The sequence below is a fragment of the Mustela erminea genome, chromosome 9, assembly GCF_009829155.1.
Source record: "Mustela erminea isolate mMusErm1 chromosome 9, mMusErm1.Pri, whole genome shotgun sequence".
NCBI classification, from domain to species: domain Eukaryota; kingdom Metazoa; phylum Chordata; class Mammalia; order Carnivora; family Mustelidae; genus Mustela; species Mustela erminea.
Window position 1 is genome coordinate 53,878,147 of NC_045622.1, and position 18,167 is coordinate 53,896,313.

At 54.8% G+C, this 18,167-nt stretch overlaps 2 non-coding genes across 2 annotated transcripts; one reads left to right on the plus strand and one right to left on the minus strand.

Annotated features, from left to right (window-relative positions):
• Positions 1-16,810: 16,810 nt before the first annotated feature.
• Positions 16,811-16,882, plus strand: TRNAP-UGG. Its single transcript has one exon. It is a non-coding gene; the product is annotated as a tRNA-Pro (tRNA).
• A 256-nt stretch (positions 16,883-17,138) lies between these two features.
• Positions 17,139-17,210, minus strand: TRNAP-AGG. Its single transcript has one exon. It is a non-coding gene; the product is annotated as a tRNA-Pro (tRNA).
• Between the last annotated feature and the right edge of the window lie 957 nt (positions 17,211-18,167).

Sequence of the window (18,167 nt, forward strand, 5' to 3'; positions counted from 1 at the left end):
GTCCAGGTGTCTTTGGAGGCTGTGGCAGATGCCCTGCCCCCCACCCCCAGCAGACTTGGCGCTACTGGTAGTTGAGAACCCAGAGAGATGGTGCTGTGTTCAGAGCTCAGTCTCAGTCACCCAGTATACGTAGGCTATTGGTTGATGTGCTGAGAAGGCTTCAGGTGACAGTGGCAGTGTGGGCAGGGAAGGTGACAGGGAGGGAGTCTGCTGGGCCCCTCTTGCTTTTGGCTCTAGAGCAGAAGGTCACATGGTTCTCTGGGGCTTGCCGGCAGGGTCTGAGCATATCTGCCACACTCAAGCCCTCGTGCTCATACACCTAGACCTCAGTTTCCTGTATCTGGACCTCCCTTTCTCCCTCAAACCTCCCCAGACTGGAGCTCCTATTCATCCCTCAAAACCCACTCAGTGTACCCTCTGCTATGAGGTAAGGCTGTGGTCTCAGTGTGGTGAAATCAGCAGCTACAAGTCTCCACAGATGAACCTGCCTCACAGCTAGGGCTGAGCACCCCAACTCAAGTAGACCCTTCTTCTCTGTGCTTCCCTTGTGAAGCTCCCTCCTTCTCATTTGGAGAATGTCCGTTCAGGGGTCTGTTCCCCTCACTGTACGGAAAGCCTTTTGAGACAACAGTCTGCAGAGTGTCCTGGTTAAGAGCCCAAGACTTTTGTATAAACAGTTTTACATTTGAGAGATAATTCAAATATCAAACAATTCACCCATTTATTTTTTTTATTTTTATTTTTTTTATTTATTTGACAGACAGAGATCACAAGCAGGCAGAGAGGCAGGCAGAGAGAGAGAGAGAGAGAGAGAAGCAGGCTCCCTGCTGAGCAAAGAACCTGATGCGGGACTCACCCATTTATTTTTTTAAAGATTTTTTTGTTTACTTGAAAGAGAGAGAGAGAGACAGCACACATGCAGGCTGGGGGAGGAGCAGAGGTTAGAAGGACAAGCAGACACTGTGCTGAGCACAGAGCCCAACGTGGGGTTCGATCCCATGACCCTGAGATCATGAACTGACCTGAAATCAAGAGTTGGTCACTTACGCAACTGAGCCACCCAGGTGCCCCACAATGCACCCATTTGAAGTATACAGAGATTTTTGCTATATTACGTTATTAATTATAAAAATTAATTGATAAAATATATATAACAACAAATTTGCTCTTTTAACCATTGTGGAATGTACAATTCAGTGACATTAATTATATCCACAGTGTCTGCAACCATTGGAGCCCAAGACCCTGCCTTCAGATAGATCCTGGCTCTCCCCCTTCATAGCCATGTGAGGCCCGGCTTACCCATCTGGAAATTGGGGATACCAGGGACCACCTCAGTAGTCATCGTGAAGCCCCTGCTATGTGACGTCATCACACATGTGCTGTGTGGCCTCAGACGTGTCCCTGGCCCTCTCTGGACTCAGCTCCTGACATCAACAAGGCAGAGTCGGAATTAGGTGAGCTCAAGGGCCTGGGAGCTCTGACAGCGCTTACTGGCCTGCCCCATCAGTGGTCCTGTCTTCACTGTGATCATAGCCCTGGGGCCCACTCCCACTCTTCAGAGAACTTCCCCGTATCCCAGTGGTCTTGCCACCATGGCAGACTGTGCAACACAGCAATAGGTGATGGGACCTAGGAGGACATGTGACTCAAGAGAATTTGGACTTGGGATGCGCACACTAGTAGGGTCGGTGGCGCTGGAGCTAGGAGATAAGGTCTGCAAGGGGCTTACGCCTGGCTTTGAGGGGAGTTGTGGTGGCAGTTAGGGGAGACCTGGTTAGAACAGGTGGCAGACCAGACCCTGACATGCCAGGGAAAGTGGGAGCCCCATGGTGGGGAGAGGAGGCTGAGCTGGGGCAGGAGGGCTTGGCAGAAGGGAGGGGAAAGAGAAGAGGACTCCCAGGCCATGTGGCTTTGGGCCAGTCCGGGCCCCTCCCAGAGCTTCGGTTTCCCCTTCGGGTGGTAGGGTGATACTCAGGGGTGCCCAGGTCCCTTCCAGCACTGACTTACCCTTATGGAGTGTGAGACCAGGCGGAAGCAGAAACGTTCCCTCACTGGAGCTGTTCTCATCCATGTGTGTAAAACCCGTCCCCGGACACCAGAGGGCTGGGGTCTGGCTGTGCAGCTGGAGTCCCCAGGACAGGACAGAGGGCTGGAAACCCTATGGTCTTCAGGCGCTGCTCATGGGCTGCAACCTCTCCAAGCTAAGGCCTTGGGCCAGGTCCAGCAAGGGCTTCCCTTTCTGTCTTTAGAGCTGCAGAAAAATGCCCAGACTTCAAGCCAGCTGGGTGGGCATCTATGCGGCTTCCTAGCCTGAGGGCCAGAATCCAGAAGATAGCCCTGTGTTGGCTCCGTGCAGTGTGAGCCCCGTAGGACCGGGCTGGCCTATTCGCTCTGAGAGTAGGGTGCCTGGGCCTGCCTGGTGGGCCATGCTGGCCTGCAGGATGCCACGTTTCTGAGGAGCAGTGTCCTCTTAGAACCAGCATGGGCCAAGTGTGGCTTGAGGCAGTGACTTAACCTCTTTGGGTTTCTGTTTTCACATCTATACACGGGGAATAAAACTACCTCCAGTTTTACAAGTCTTAAATGAGATGATGCATATATTGTGCTTAGTAGCGGCCCTGGTGTGATCTGTGCTCTCAAAACGGCAGCCTGGCTCCCACACCCAGACTGGGCCTCTGGAATCTGGGGAGTGGAGAAGGTGGGTGGCTGGGAACCAGGAGGTGCTGAGGGGATTCCTGGAGGGGGCAGGGCTCCCCAGAAGTCAGGGGAGAAGGTGTCCCCACTAGCCCTGAGGGATTTCTTGCCTCCTGAACCCTTCCCTGTTCCAGGTCCTGGTCCAGCTAAGCTTTCCTACCAAATCCAGTTGGGGCAGGAGGATATCTGGCCCTGCTCACAGCAGCTACCGGGCACCAAGGGGCAGGGGAACAGCCTCAGGCTCCAGGAGCAGATTCCAGATTCATTGCCTGCCCACTGTGTGGTCTTGGGTCTCTGTTTTGGGGCCTCAGTTTCTCTCCCTGTCAAACAGGGCTAATGCCCTCTGCCTAATTCGGATGGGAATGAAAGCAGATGAGGTGATGGGGGTAAAAGGTTAAGGATTCTGGTCTGAGAGTAGACCTGGGCCAAGCCTCAGACACCATCTCCATTGTAGACGAGGGACACTGAGCTACAAAGGAGGACAGTGATGAGCCCCTGCTGGAAAGACAGCTGAGGCCAGGCCAGACACTGAGCTCTACCCCCTGCAGGCCTTCCTCACCCCACACTGCCTCTAGGAGACAAACACGAGGTGGGTCATTGCCTCATCAGATGTCTCCCCTTTCGAATGAATCATCTAGGAACTGCCTGCCAGTGCCCAGTATGGGGGCGGCAGAACTCGGGGGGTGGGAGGGCAGGGCCGCCAGACCTCCCCTCTCCTGGCCAAGCCACACAGCTCTGCATGGGACCACCCTGTGCCTGTGTCAGCTGGGAACTCCAGAAGGAGCCAGGGCCTCTGTCACAGCCCCATATCCTCACACTGGGCTCTCAGCGAAGGATCATCTCCCCTCCTTGCCTAGTGGAAACTCAGGTTGTGTTTTGAGAGGTCGAGAGAGATGGTGATGGGTAAAACTAAGCTTCTGCTTTCTTAACTTCTGAATTTGTTCCGGCCCACCCCCCCACTTTTTTTTTTTTTTTTAAGATTTTATTTATTTGAGAGAAAGAGAGCATGAGCAGGGGAGGTCATAGGGGAGAGGCAGAGGGAGAGGGAGAAGCAGACTCACTACTGAGCAGAGCCCAATGCAGGGCTCGATCCCAGTACTCTGGGATCATGACCTGAGCCGAAGGCAGTCGCTTAACTGACTGAGCCCCCAGGCGCCCCTCCAGGGCTCCTTCTGCTCTCCCATGGCCTCAAGGCCCCATCAAATCTCTATGGTGCTTTTGTGAAAGTTATAAAAAAAAAAATGGTGCCCTGTTTGCACAGATGCAGCCCCATGCCAGGATTTCACCTCCTAAGCACCCCCTCAGCCAGATGACCCTGTGCAGTGAACACCCTGCACAGCTGGGACCTGCCCAGCCCCCCTCACCACTCTCCACCCAGCTGGATCCCACTCTATCTTTGGGGCTCCCCCAGAGTGGCTGGCAGGGACACCCTCTCTCCAATCTCTTTTTCTTCCTCTCCAGGACCAACCCAGGCTTTCCCCCTGTGTCAGGATGCTCCCTGGGGTATGGGCGGGGGGGAAGAACAATGCCCAAGTTTATGGATCTTCTAGGATTTTCCAGCTTAACTCCTGGCTTATGGCTTCAGATGCCAACACTGAAGGGCCACCAGAGTTCCCTCTGCACCCACTGATGGGACTCAGTCCTCACTTCCAACAACATCTCCTTCTTTGTCCCCACCAGTTGTCATGCAGATCAGGTCCTATAGATCCCCACTAGAAACCCTTCCTCTGCTCCCCATCACCCACAGGACAAAGTCAGAGCTCCGTATCCCATCCGCAAGGCCCTGCCTGCCTGGCCCTGTCTTCACCTCCAGCCTCAATTCACCTCTGGGTTCCAGACAGACTGAATCCTTCCCTTCCCAGAAGGCACCGGGTGGCTTCAAGTCTGCGAAGTACTGGCCCCCCTGCTCCGCCCTGCCCTAGAGATGAGCGATAGGCCTGTCCCAAAGCAGAGACCATTCTGTGTTCATGACTATTTGCATGGAATCCACAACAGTTTGCCTGTTCAAACCTCACCCCAGCCAGGTGGAGATTTCGTGTCTCTGTCACTCACTGTTGTATCTCATCGGGCACCCTCTTCTAAACACTGGGTGAAGGGAGGGTGGTCTGATGGCTGCGTGGGTGCATGGGTGGGTGGCAAGCAACTGGATCCAGACACAGGCAGGAAGAATTTGAAATGTGGTTGGATCTGCAGCCCAGGGCGGGGGTCCCTGGAAAGTGTTCTAGCCTGTGTGATTGGGTGGACTGGAGGCAGGGAAGGGGACAGCCAGTGATTTCTGGGGGCTGAGAAGGGGAGAAAGGGCCTCCATGAGGTAGCAGAGGGTGCTGGGGGTCAGGCAGCTGCTGCAGAAGTCCCCTTTCCCTCCTGGCTAGTTGGGCACTGCCCAGGGACAATGAACTTGGCAGCTACATAGCAATCAAATGGGGGAGGGGTCTTGCTCTGCTCCACCAGTCACCCCAACTCCGGGGGTCTCTCCCAGAAGTGCTTGGGGCACAGGTGAGAGATGGGGGCATGCCGTCAATGGGCAGCCTACAATGGAGGTGAGGGCCTTGTACCCTCCATCACATGGGCCTGGGGCTTAGATTTTTCAGTTCTCCCAACTCCCCCAGCAGGATGAGTCTGGGTTCTGGGGGGGCAAGGGAGGATCTTCTGAAAACCATTAACAAAGGATCTTCAGTCTGAGTGAGACACAGACCAGAGGGGTGTGGTGCCTGCTGGAGAATGAGGGTGGGGAGGTAAAGAATGACAGACAGCTAGAAGGCAGGAGGGGCCTCCCGACCCACCGCTCCCAGCCCTCCCCGCATGCTCCTTTGCAGGCTGGGTGAGAACCAGTGTGTGTCTGCACATCTTGCCGTATCTGCATATCCTCATGCTTCCAGGTGTGTCTGTGTGTGGCATCCACCGATCTGGCCTTGTGGGGCCACTAGGAGGTTTAAACAAGTTAACGCTTTGAGAGGGTTTGGTGCCGTGCCCTGTGCTTCCAGAGTTCTCCATAAATATCAGTAGCACTTAAGAAAGTTCACCCTGTGGGGCCATTGCCTCCGCCACAACTATGACCAGCATCGTGGGCTGCTTGGTACTTGGTGGTGACATTTCTGTGTGCTCTGGTCAGCTCCCTGTCCATCATCATCAACCCTTCAAGGCACTTGGCCCTCATCAGACAGGACCCTCTTGGTTTCACAGGGAAGGTGCCCCAACTTCCTGTCACCCAACTTCCTCTTCTCACTGCCATCCTCCTCCTGGCCTTCCCCAGGAAGAGACTTCCGGTGTCCCGTCCCTGGGCTCCCACACTTTCCTCCTGCAGGCCCCTTCTCTATTCCGCACCTCTCCACTTTGTCCTGGCTGTTTCTCTCCTCAGGGGACACATTCACATTGCCCCGCCCCCCACATACTCCAGCTCCTTCCCCTCAGGCCTAGCTCACCATCCCTGCTCTGCCTCATGGACCCTGATGACCTGAGGAACATGGCTGTTCCTCCCCAGGCACCACTGTCCCTGTCTTCCCCCCCACCTCTTGGGCCACAGGAGCCACCTCTTCTGCCTAGACTGTGAGTGTCCCCCCTCTAGCCTACTTTCCCTTATAGTCCAGCGGGCAGGCGCCCACCCACACATGACCATCTGAGCCAGGCCCACTCTCTGGGCTCCATTCACCTGCATCTGGGGAGATCTGTTCACAAAGGGTTTGAAGCCTGGGGCAGACCAATGAACACCCAAGGCTCCATAAAGTCTTCATGAAGTGTGCCATTCTCCCTGCTACGTCTTCTCCAGACATCCATCTTGCCCATCCTGCCTCCTTCATGGGATCGGGGCTCACTTCCTCATGCCAAGAGAATCCTCATCTCCGTCTTGAAGAAAGTCCTCCTCTGTGGCTGTCCCCTAGCCTATCCAAGGCCCCGACAGAGGCAAAGGGCCACACTGGGATGGGATGGGTTTGAAATGCTGCTTCACCTCTTCTGAGCTGAGAGGCCTCGAGAAAGTTCCTTCCACTCTCTGAACTCGGTTTCCTTACCTGTCTAATGCGGACACCACTTACTTCACTGTGGGGACGCATTTGACCTGGGGCCAGGATCAGAGTAGGCACTCAACTGTGGGCCGGGTGGCAGGATTTCAAAACAGCTGACCGGAAGGCAGTTGTAGCTGGAGCCAGGGCAGTGAGCTGTCCCCGGCCACGTGCATGTTCCAGGGCTGCTACTCTGGTTAGGACGGTCAAAGGCCACCTCACTGCAAAATCTTAGTCTCATGGGCCAACTTTAAAGTCCTTTTCATGCTAACAGTAGAGAGAAAGTAAAAGATAAAAATCAAGGAATCACGGTTATTCATTCAACAAACTTTCCTGTGATAGACTATGTGCCTGGCAATATGCTGAGCGCTATGGACGCAGAGATCTGTCAGACCCACTGTCCCTGAAGAACACTCACGGCTAGGTGTGGAGAAGTACATCCAAACAGAAAAAAAAAGGGACCCCTGTGTGGCTCAGTTGGTTAAGCATCTGCCTTCGGCTCTGGTCATGTCCCGGGGTCTTGGGATTGAGCCCTGTATCCGACTTCCTGCTTAGCTGGGAGCCTGCTTCTCTCTCTGCCCCTCTCCCCAGCTCGTGCTTTTTCTCTCTCTGTAAATAAATAAAATCTTTAAAATAAAAAAATAAATAAATGGAAAAAAAACCTTCAAGGTGGTCACAGCTGGGACAGGAAGCCTGGGGGAGTGGATGCCCAGTCTAGGAGGTTCTGGAGAAGCCAGAGCGGACTCACGGATCCTAAGACATAAGAAACTTCCGTACGAACCCAGATCCAAAATATGTGAAGCTTTCTGAGCACCAGGAAGAGACAGTGGGGTGTTACCACTGATGGGGATCAGCAGGGCGCAGGGGGATACACGGCTGACAGCTGGAAACCCATCTGTCCTGCCAGAGTCACAGCTTATTCATCCTACCCAGCAAGCAAGGGAAGGGATGCGGACGGACAGAGAGAAACAAAGGAAAGAGCAGTGGTGGCCAGGCCACACACATCTCATCAGCGACCCTCTTAACAGACCAGAGAGGATCGCAGAGCTGGCATAGTATAGTATCTCCATGCACATAAGGCTGATCTTCTAAAAGTGGGGTGGGGAGTGGGCCGAGGGGTACAGTGCACGGAGCCAGGCTTAGCCTCGACTCTGCCATGCATGTACTGTCTATGTGACCCTGGGGAAGTCACGATCTCTCTCTGGATAACAGCGTTTTCTTCTGTAAAACAGGAGTAGTAATTCCCACCTCTAGGGATGGGCGAAGGATTGACAGAGACCATGCTTCGGGACGCACGGGAACAGCACTATGCACAGTGTGGGATTCAGCAAATGTCATTTTTCTTTCTTTCCTCTTAGAGAGAGGGGCCACGCCCAGGACCCCCTGCCCTGAGGAGCAGTGGCGCCCTCAACGGCCTGTTGGGGAGATACTGGTCTGTTTCAGGGACCCCAGGACTGAGGCAAGCCACCCTTCCTCCTCCTCATGCCAACATTTTTCCTTTCTGGAAGGACTCTTGGCAGGGAGCGGCAGGAGCTGTGGGTGGTGGAGAAGGGAGGCCCTGTGGGGCGCACTGGCCTGAGCAGAACCCTCCTGATGGTGTGGAAAGGGCTCACACCAGTATGTTTTGGTGGTTTTTCTTTCCTGTTTTGTCCTCTATAAGATACTCTTCCCTCCAAGCTGCTCTGTGCTTGGATAATGCCCAGTGGTGGGGGTGAGGGCAACAGGAAGGGCTCCCCCAACCCAGATGGGTTATTGGAGCGCTAAGACCACACGGGGTTCTGCAGTTGAAGGGTCAGTGTTTCGGACTGCTCTTGGGGGTGACCTTGGGCTAGGCTTTCCTGGTTTCTTATTTCCCCCTCTGACTAGTGAGAGAATTTGAACAACCTGAGCCTCAAAGGCCCTTCCAGCCCCAACATTCCAGAGCCTAGGGGCATGTGAGAATCAGACTGTGTTCTAGGCTTTTCTCTGCCACCTACTGGCTATGTGGCTTTGGGAGACTCTCAGCCTCTGTTTCCTCAGTTTCCCTAGCTGCACAGCAAGTAGGCTGGCCCTGGTGATCTAAGGCCTCGATAGTCCTGTCCTTTGTTTTGAATGTCTCCTGCATTGGGAATCTTTACCTTTTTCCATGAGGGTGACTCTCCGAGAGTTTGGAGGTAAGAGTTAGAGGGGGGATGGGGCGCCTGGGTGGCTCAGTGGGTTAAAGCCTCTGCCTTCAGCTTGGGTCATGATCTCGGGGTCCTGGGATCGAGCCCCGCATCGAGCCCCGCATCGGGCTCTCTGCTCAGCAGGGAGCCTACTTCCCTCTCTCTCTGTTTGCCTCTCTGCCTACTTGTGATCTCTCTGTGTCAAATAAATAAATGAAATCTTTAAAAAAAAAAAAAAAAGAGTGACGGGGGGAAATGGGGAGGGGGAGGGACAGAGAAGGCTGGACTCCCAGGCCAGAGATTGGGTCCTGGATGTGCATCCCCCTCCCAGGCCACTTCAGACACAGTTACTTCTCCTTGTGTAGCACACAAGGTCCCATTTATGCCCATTGTCAGAATTCTGGCCAACTAGCTGGCCAGGCAGCCCATTTTTGGATGAGAAAGGATTTGCACAATCATATAGCTGATCAGTGGCTAAGGTTGAACTCGGGAAGGGAGGAGACCTATGGGAACTCCATGGCTTCATATCCCTTGTCATTGACCATAGCAGCTCACCCCTCACAGGGCAGTCATTGGAGTTCCACCTCTCACGATGTAGAAGGGGGAAACTGAGGGCCAAGACAGCGCAAGTTCGTCTATTCTCCCCACTGACTTTAGCTGTGACAATCCACAAGACCCAAAACATGTCTACTAGCAGCCTTGTTTGCCATCTTAAATTCTACCATCAGAAACCCCAGATTTGGGTAAAGCATGTGTCCTATGGTCTGTGTGCAGAGGAGGGAAGAATGATAAGAATTATAGGCATGGGGAACCCAAGTGGCTCATTTGGTGAAGTGTCTTCTTTTGGCTCAGGTTATGATCCCAGGGTCTTAGGATCAAGTCCTGTGTCCAGCTCCCTGCTCCATAGGGAATCTACTTCTCCCTCTGCCTTTCTTCCCACTCATTCTCTCAATCTCTCTTTTTTCTCTCTCAAATAAAGAAATAAAATCTTTTAAAAAATGAAATAAATAAAATCTTAAAAAAAAAAAAAAAAGAATTACAGGCATGTGGTATCTTCAGACTCCTGGAACAGCCAAGAAGGAAGGAAGGAGCATGGGCATCAGGGAGGGTCCAGGGGTCCAGAGGGGTGAAGCACTTGCCTGGGTCCTACAGAACATTGGGCTCCGTCAGGGAGCCAAGCCGGGGCCTGTTTTCCCAACCTGAGTGGGCCCCTTTTTCTGCCCCTGTCCCCAGCCTCCTCCTCATACATATGGGTCCTGGAAGAAAATGGGCCTGGAGTGGCAGGCACGGCCCCTCAGGCTGGGACAGCAGGTGGGGGCTGGGAACATCTCTCCCCCACCCCCGGCCCCGGTCCCGGTCACCCTTCCAGAGGGTGCTGTGGGCCGCAGCGGGTTAATGGTGCGGAGTCCACTCATTTCCTCTGGCCGGGAGACAGGCTGCACCACACAGCCCCCCATTGTCTGCTCCCCTTATCTCGGGAAGTTCCGCCTGCCCCATCCGGAGAAGGTGGCTGGGCCCCCATGCCCCCAGCCTCACCTTTTCGCCTCTTGGAAGCTGGAGAGCTTGGCAGGGCTGGGATCCTGCAGGTTTCCCTCTGTCTTCCCCAGGCCCCTGACAACCATAAGAAGCCTGGATCTTGCCGGAAGGCCAGGGGGCACCGTGGAGGACAGAACCCTGGAGGGCCAGGGTCTCAACTGGGTTTCAGAAAAGTGTCGCAGGGGAGTCAAGGATGAACTGGAAATGGTGAGGCTGGAGGCAGGGAAGGGAAGAAGCAGTGGAGGGAGGGAGCTTGGCCACATTCAGAGCCCCAGCTGGGACAGGACAGGGCAGGTAGGGAGCCGTGGTTTTCTGCTTCAAACCCCTCTCTGAGGAGGGCACAGAGTCTCTGCCCATGCTAGCCCCTCCCAGCTGAAGGCCCTCCTCAAGATGCCACATTAGGGTGCCACACAGCATGTCAGAACTCCTCCAGGAAGCCAGGAAGACTTCTCTGATTCCCCAGCCAGTTGGGGTCCCCCTCACAAGGCTCCGTGTCCTCCAATCCCTATACTTCACCCTGCTCCCCATCAGAGCCCTGAGCAGGCTTTGTAAATACAAGTCTATCCCCCACGCTAGACTGGACATGCTTTGGCAGTGGAGACCCCCGCCCCACCCAGGGTCTGGGACTTGACCCACCCCTACCCTTGCAAGCCTGGTGAGAAGTCGGAGCCACTGAGGCTTGCCCCATTCCCTCTCCTGGTAGGTCCCCTCTCCTGTCCTGCCTCCCCCATCTGCTCACCTGCCCCAGCCACCCCTCATGCTCTTGGCCAGGATGTCTCTCTACCTGGAATGTGCTTTCCATGTTTCCACATTTCCCCCTGGCAAAATCCCAAATATTAAAGCCTCCTCAGGGGCCACATGTCTCTGGAGCCCCTCTATGCCCACCACCTCCCTATGCTGGTGACTTCAGCAAATGCCTCCCTCCCTTTTTGACCAGCCCTGCTCCATGGCTCCATTCAATATATTGATACAAGGGTTCACAGCTTTCAAAAAAAAAAAAAAAAAAAAGCTCAGAACAACTAGATCCCTCCGTCCTAACCCTTAACAGATGGAGACATCCCTTGACGGATGTTTCATGGCAGTCTACAGAAGAGCGCATTTTCGTTGTAACAGAAGCCTTGAATGCTTTCAGCACAAGAAATGACATAATGGGGGAACGTAGGCAGTGTGAGAATGATAAGGCCGTGGTATTTGGGGATAAAGAAGTCTACCCAGCACCCTTTATATCCTACCCTGAAGGCAGCTTTAATAAAGGGCTAATTTTCCAAAAATTCTCCCTCTTGTCATACAACCCACTAACTCTGGGAATTGGACACTCCGAAGGGTGGGAATGTACAGAGGACACCGGGAGTCCTGGCATGGGCACCTCGACTTCTCTGAGAGGTGCCACATCTAAGAGCCCAAGCCCCTCCCTGAGCTCCTGGGGAACAATGGGGGCCGCAGGCAGAGGAGGCCCTAAGGGACTGTCCTGTGGCCCCAAGGACCTCCCCGAGCTTCCTGGGAACAAGGGCGGTTGCAGGCACAAGGGCTCTGAGGGACCATCCCGAGGCCTTGGGCAAGTCTGCTTCTTCCCTCCCCTCCTCCCTCCCCTTTCTTCCCCTCCTCTCTTCGCTCCTCCCCTGCTCTTCTTCTGCACCTGCCCTTCTATTCAGCCTCAGTGGGGCTTCTCAGGATGCTGCAGGATGATCGACTGGCCTCCCAAATGAGCGTGAGAACCAGCTCCGAGCAGTCCCCACCTTCCCCTCCTCAGCTCTGCCTCTTCAGACAGCGTCTCCTCTCAGGCCTGCAGGGTGGACGGAGGGGAGGAGGGGAGGAGATCCCTGGCTGTATGGGTGTCCTCGGACGGGTGTTGGCACCTAGTAGGGGCTCAGTAAATGCCTTCGCCTGCCAGGCCCCGGTCACCATAGCAGGGGGCGATGGAGCACACAGTGGGTGGGGACAGCAGCTCTGCTTCTTGAGCCTCGTTTCCTTATCTGTGAATTGGGGATGATGAGAATCCTTCCCTCCCAGGTCATGGGGAAGGCTGATGGAGATAATGTGCATTAGATGTCCTGATCGCCTCCTGGGAATTAGACAAATGTCATTAACATAATAAAAAGCATTAACAATAAATAGTGCAAGGAAAGGCTCATCAGGTGGCTACTGGAATATTAAGAAATAAGTCCAGGTGAGGTGTGGGAGTGTGGGGTGTCTAGGAAGCTTCCTGGAGAAGCCAGGACTTGGGTAGACACCCACAAGGGGGAGACAGGGGGAGGGGGGGCAGATGAACCCCGCCCAGCCCCTAACAATGATTGACAGCTTCCAAGCATGTTTTCAGCCTTTCCCACCAACCCCCAACCTGGCAGCCCCTGGAGGGCAGCCCTTCTGCCAGCAGGTGGTGGAGCGCTGACCCTCAGGCTCCGGTGCCCTTCCTGGGTATCAGAAGGGTGGAGGAGAGAGGAAGGTCCAGATTACCAAGACCAATTGATGACAGCAAGTCTGTGCCCCAGCTGCCTGGGGAAAGATGGTCAGGGTTTATCCGACACCTCAAAAACAGTTTCTCCTTCGTTTCCTTCCCCCATCCAAGCCCCAAAACTTCCCCATGGGACGGCTACTCTCAGAATCATTTTATGGAGGAGGGAAGTGTGGCTTGGAGAGCTTGGGAACCTTCTCAAGGTCACCCAGCTGACAACAGAGGTTTGGGAAGCCATTCCCAATCTGAGAACCCAGCTCAGAGTCAGCCAGTGTCCAAGTCCTACCTGAGGTCACCCCAAACACAGGAGTAAACAACCTTGGATGTTCATGGTGGGGGCAGTGGGGTTTTGGGGGTGAGCCCTATATACGCCTTGGGGCAAGATGCCGGCAGAGGAACTGGCCGCTTGGAAGGACTTATGGCTTTTTGTTTCCCGGTCTGTGTCCTGAAAGGAGCGGCAGATGTGTGGTTCTATGTGCAGCCTGCCAGATGCCCAGATTGGGTGTCTTCATCCCTGAGCCTCTGCCATGGGGACAATCTTGGGGTGGGGGGAAGGGACCATGGAAAGATGACCTCAGTCCCTAGAGCCGCAGGACCTACCCTCCTCTACCCTTTCCCCTTCCTCTCCTCCTCCCAGAGGGATGGGGAAAGTAGGGGGCAGGGAAGGGTGGCTGGTGGCCACACAACCCTCTGATGCCCAGGCCTTGTGCACAGTTGTCTGGAACTCACTTGTGAGCAACAGTGCAAACCCAACCTGCTTCCGGCTCTGGCGGCCCGAAGGTCAGGCCTCAAGGCTCTGTCTTCATCTGAAGTGAAGGGCACTGGTGGCTACTTAGCCGCACGTACCCAAAGACGTTATCTGAAAGTCGAGAGGCTGGTAAGATGGCCATTGACACATTTCTGGGCAGAGACGGTGTGGCCCGAGCTGGGCAGTGGTCCAGGGGGTGACCTTTGTCACATCTCCCAATGGCAGGTATTCCGCAGAGGAGAGAAGCTGAGGTCACCTAGCAGCAAGTCAGAAGTGTGCAAGCAGGGTCCTGAGGCAAGTCAGAGCTCTGTCCTCAACCCCTCAGCAGGGGCCTGTGTGTCTGAGACCTCCTGCCTGGGTTTGCCCTACTTCCTGGGATGCCCTCGAGACCTGCCCCCTCCTGTGTGGGTTGGTAGGACAGTAGCAGCCTCTGTGGGGCTCCTGGCCTGACCCATCCCCAGCCTCTCCCTTCCCGGCTCCAGGAAGTCTGGAGCCCTACAGACTCCCAGGAATGTCCCTGGCCTGGGCTGGCCAGCTGGAGAGGCCCAGGCCTGCCGGGGCTTCCCAAGGCTGAGACACTGGGAGCATGGAGGCCCTTGACGCCATTTCCCCGAGCTAGAGCAGGAGCAGGAGCAGGGCCAGGAGGAACCTTGGTGGTCATCTGGGTGGCAGAGGACCGGAGGTCCCAGACAGGGCCACAGCTTGCTCAAGGACACACAGTGAATCAGAGGGCACCCAGGGAACCACTCTGTAAAGGAGGTAGCTTTCATATTCATCTTCACCCACACCATCCCTGCTGGGCTGTGAGGGTCTCAGGGATCATGATCCACATTTTACAAAGAAAAAACTGGACAGAGAGATTCAGAGAGAGCCAGGGATTTGCCCAAAGTGAAGCAAGTCTCTCTCGCCTCATATTCCGGTCTTTCCGGGTTCGTGTTCTCTCTTTCACTCATGATCGTTGATCAGTCAACAGATTTTCCCCAAGCATTGAGCCTGGTTTAGAGGACCCAGTGTGGGACTGGCCACCTTCTCTGCCCTCATGGGGCTCTCAGTCTGAAGCGGCCAAGGAGCAAGTGCGTAGGAAGGAGAATAATACAGAAGAGGGAGAAGGGGCACGAGACTTCGGGCTGGATCTCTCACGGAGACTTCTGCTACAGAGGGGGCATTTCCAGAATTGTCTGAAAGGGGAAAGAGAGAGGGAATGGCAGTGCACAGGTGGGGCTGGGGACAAAGCTGAAGGATCGGTGGATGAGGTCGAGAGACAGCACACAGATCTCGCAGAGGGGAGGGTGTTTCAAAGGCTGCTTTAAAGGCTGTTTCAAAGGCTGTTGTGTGGTGAGAAGAGTGCTTGAAGCCAGGTCAGACAGACCCAGATACTGGTCAAATCTTAAAGGGAGAGACTGGGTGCTCCTCACCCAGAATCTTGGGCCCAAGCCTTGGATCTATCGTCAAGAGTCAGATGACCATATGAATGACTCCGTTTCAGCAATCACTAGATAAGTGCCCTTGGGCAAGTCACTCCCCCTCCGTGGCCTCAACTTCTTTCCCTGTGAAATGGGGAGAGCTGTAAAACACCCTTGACGTGGTTTTTGAGAAGATTCAGTGCGAAAATATCTGTAAGATACCTTATTATCGGGTCCGGCCCTTGGGAAGGTGCCTAGTATCTATTTCTACCTTCCTTCATTCATCCCTTCTCATGTGCAACTTAAAAGTGCTTAAAAAGCTGCAAAGCCGCTGGCCCACTCCACAAGCCTTTCTCAAGTGTTCAGACAGGAATGTACATAAAATGGAGGCCTTGCTGGGACAGGCTGAAGTAATGTCATTTTCAGAAGCAGCAAAACAGAGCGCAGCCAGGAGTTATTTGGGGGTTAGTGAGTCAGGGACATGTGAATGTTGGGAACTGCCCTTTTCTTTATAAATTGTTTCCACACAATTTCGGATATTTCCTGGAAAATCCATATGAATATAAATATGATATAAATATGTACATGGAAATGTATATAGGAGGAAAAGCCAGTTGGGCAGTGGGAGATTTCTAACCCCCGCATTTCAATCCCAGCTTTGCCACTCCCAGCTGTGTGACCTTGAGGGAAACACTGAACTTCTGAGACCCCTGTGCTCGCCAGTAAGATGGGGATAGTATTTCTGCCCTGGTGGAGTTATTGGGAGAATGAAATAAAGTTTTTGAAATCACTGCTGGTTGTTATTATTAAACAAGTGTATTACTATTATTATTATCAGGATGATTATTAGGACTAACCAACGACGGCCTCAGACCCCGAGCTCAGGAGGAGGACTTCCGCTTGGCTCCTGGTCCCCAGAGCCTCCAGCCTGTGAATGGGGCTGCGTAAAGAAAGGAAAGAACCAGGGACTCCAGGGAGGCCGGACTGTCCAGTGGAGACAAAGGGTGAAAAGTAATCCATAGGTGCGTGTTTGGGAGTGACGTTCGTTAATGCATCACCACCACCACCACCACCATCATCATCATCATCATCATCATCTAGCCGGGCAGAGGGCTGGTTGCCCGCTGCTCACGTGCTGTTACTTTTGTTCCCCGTCCCCTGTCTCCCGACTCCGCGCCACCGCGCGTCTCCCTCGACTTAGGGCGGCGGAAAGCCCCCGCCCGCGGCCGCCCCTGCCTAAAGGAACCACTGTCCGCATTCGGCTGCAGAACCTAGGGCGTCCTCGCCCCCCGGGACACGACCCTTAGCTCCCACCGCGCGCTCCCAGTGCCGCCCTCACCCACCGCCCGAGCACCCTTCGCACGGCCTCGGACTGACAATTGATATTTCGGGACTGATGCGCTGCGTCCTTTTGCCTTAAGTTCCTGCTGAATGCCCGGCCTGGCGCTGCGCGCCGCGTGCGGGGGTGAAAACCATCCGCACCCCACCGGCGCGACCCTCAGACCGCGTAGCCACGGGTTTGGGTGCTGGGAGCGAGAAGCCCCTGGGGCACGGAGCCGGTCCCGTACCCAGCAATGAAGAGAGGGAGGGGGAGGAAAGAACGTTCCGGGCAGAATGGGGCGCGGCAAGTTCCTGGGAACAAACCCGAAAGACAATAGTGACCGTGACTCCTTGCGTGACCCTATCGGAAGTACGTGGGCCAGTAGGGAGGCAGGGACTTGTGCATTTCCATCGCAGAATTCACTAGTCAAACGACCGTTCTGCGCACGCGCACGCGCATGCTCACACTGATGACTTACTCTAGTAGTTCAAGAAGGAGCTCCTGAGCAGTTGGCTCGTTGGTCTAGGGGTATGATTCTCGGTTTGGGTCCGAGAGGTCCCGGGTTCAAATCCCGGACGAGCCCCTCTTTTTCCACCTTTTTACTATTCCGCCCCCAAAGTAATCTATAGTTCTACTGGACATAGAATGAACTCAATACAATCTGAATTGACCGAAGAGAGGGTTTAAAAATGAGCAAGAGGTTTCGCTCACAGGCTATCAATATTGAGTATCTTTTAGGGATGAAAAATGGGCGGGGAGACAAGAAAAAGTTTCGCTCACAGGCTATCATTATTGAGAATCCTTTAGGGATGAAAAATGGGCGGGGAGACGAGAAAAGAGGGCTCGTCCGGGATTTGAACCCGGGACCTCTCGCACCCTAAGCGAGAATCATACCCCTAGACCAACGAGCCACCGCCGGTACTAGGTTTCGCTTCTTTTACTAAGTAGGGTGCTCGGCGCCCTGGCGTTGGCTTGCTGCAGCTCGGGGTTCTGGTCGTGTGCACTCCCGCCTGCAGCGAGCTAACCGCCCGCATCCGCGGGGTCGGGCTGCGGACCCAGACAATGTTCCCAGTCTGCGGTGCATTAGGGAAGTGTGCGTGTCTACAGACGCAAAAGTGCGGGTGGATGCTGGACCCGGGAGCTGGGGCTCGGGAGAGCTGCTCATTCCCGGCTGGGCTTCGGGGCCGTAGGGATCCTCCCCGAGCCTGTGCCGGGCCCTCCAAAGCGGGGGTCTTGCTAACGGCCGTCAGCAGCCGCAGAGCATTTTTGCGCAGCCTGGGTCTCGGGGTTCCTGGACGTCTGGTTTTCTGGGAAGATAACTCGCCGTCGCGAGGCTCTGGCCTGAAATTTCGATTAGGGCTCAGGTCACAATGGCAGATTCCGTCGTTTAGCTCCCAAACCTGGATGGAATTCGCCTACTCTGGTTCCCGCCGGGTGGGCGTCCCAGAACGGGGGTGCCTCGCACCTTTTACCCGCTTCGCCTCCAGGACCACAGGCCTAGGCTTCTGGGCGACCTGAGAGGTCTCTGTGGGGGGCAGGGATGCCAGACCCCCCAGAGAAACAGGGGTTCCCTGGAGCCCCTCCACTATGTAAACTCATCAGACCCCCTGGGAAATAAGAGCCAGTGTTTAGACTGCCCGCCTGTTGAAGTGGGAGTAACAAAATCTGCCCATGCTGGAGCAGAGGGAGGGTGTGGGGATGAGCTGGGATTCCGCAGCCTTCCCCCCCCCACACCCTCTCCATCCCCCCAACCCCCCAAGCCCCCCCACCCCCCCTTGCCCCAACACACACGCCCTGGGTAGTGAAAGGTTAGTGGAGGTGCTGGTTCCCAGTACACAGTCTACCCACCCAGTGGTCCAGCCAGTTCT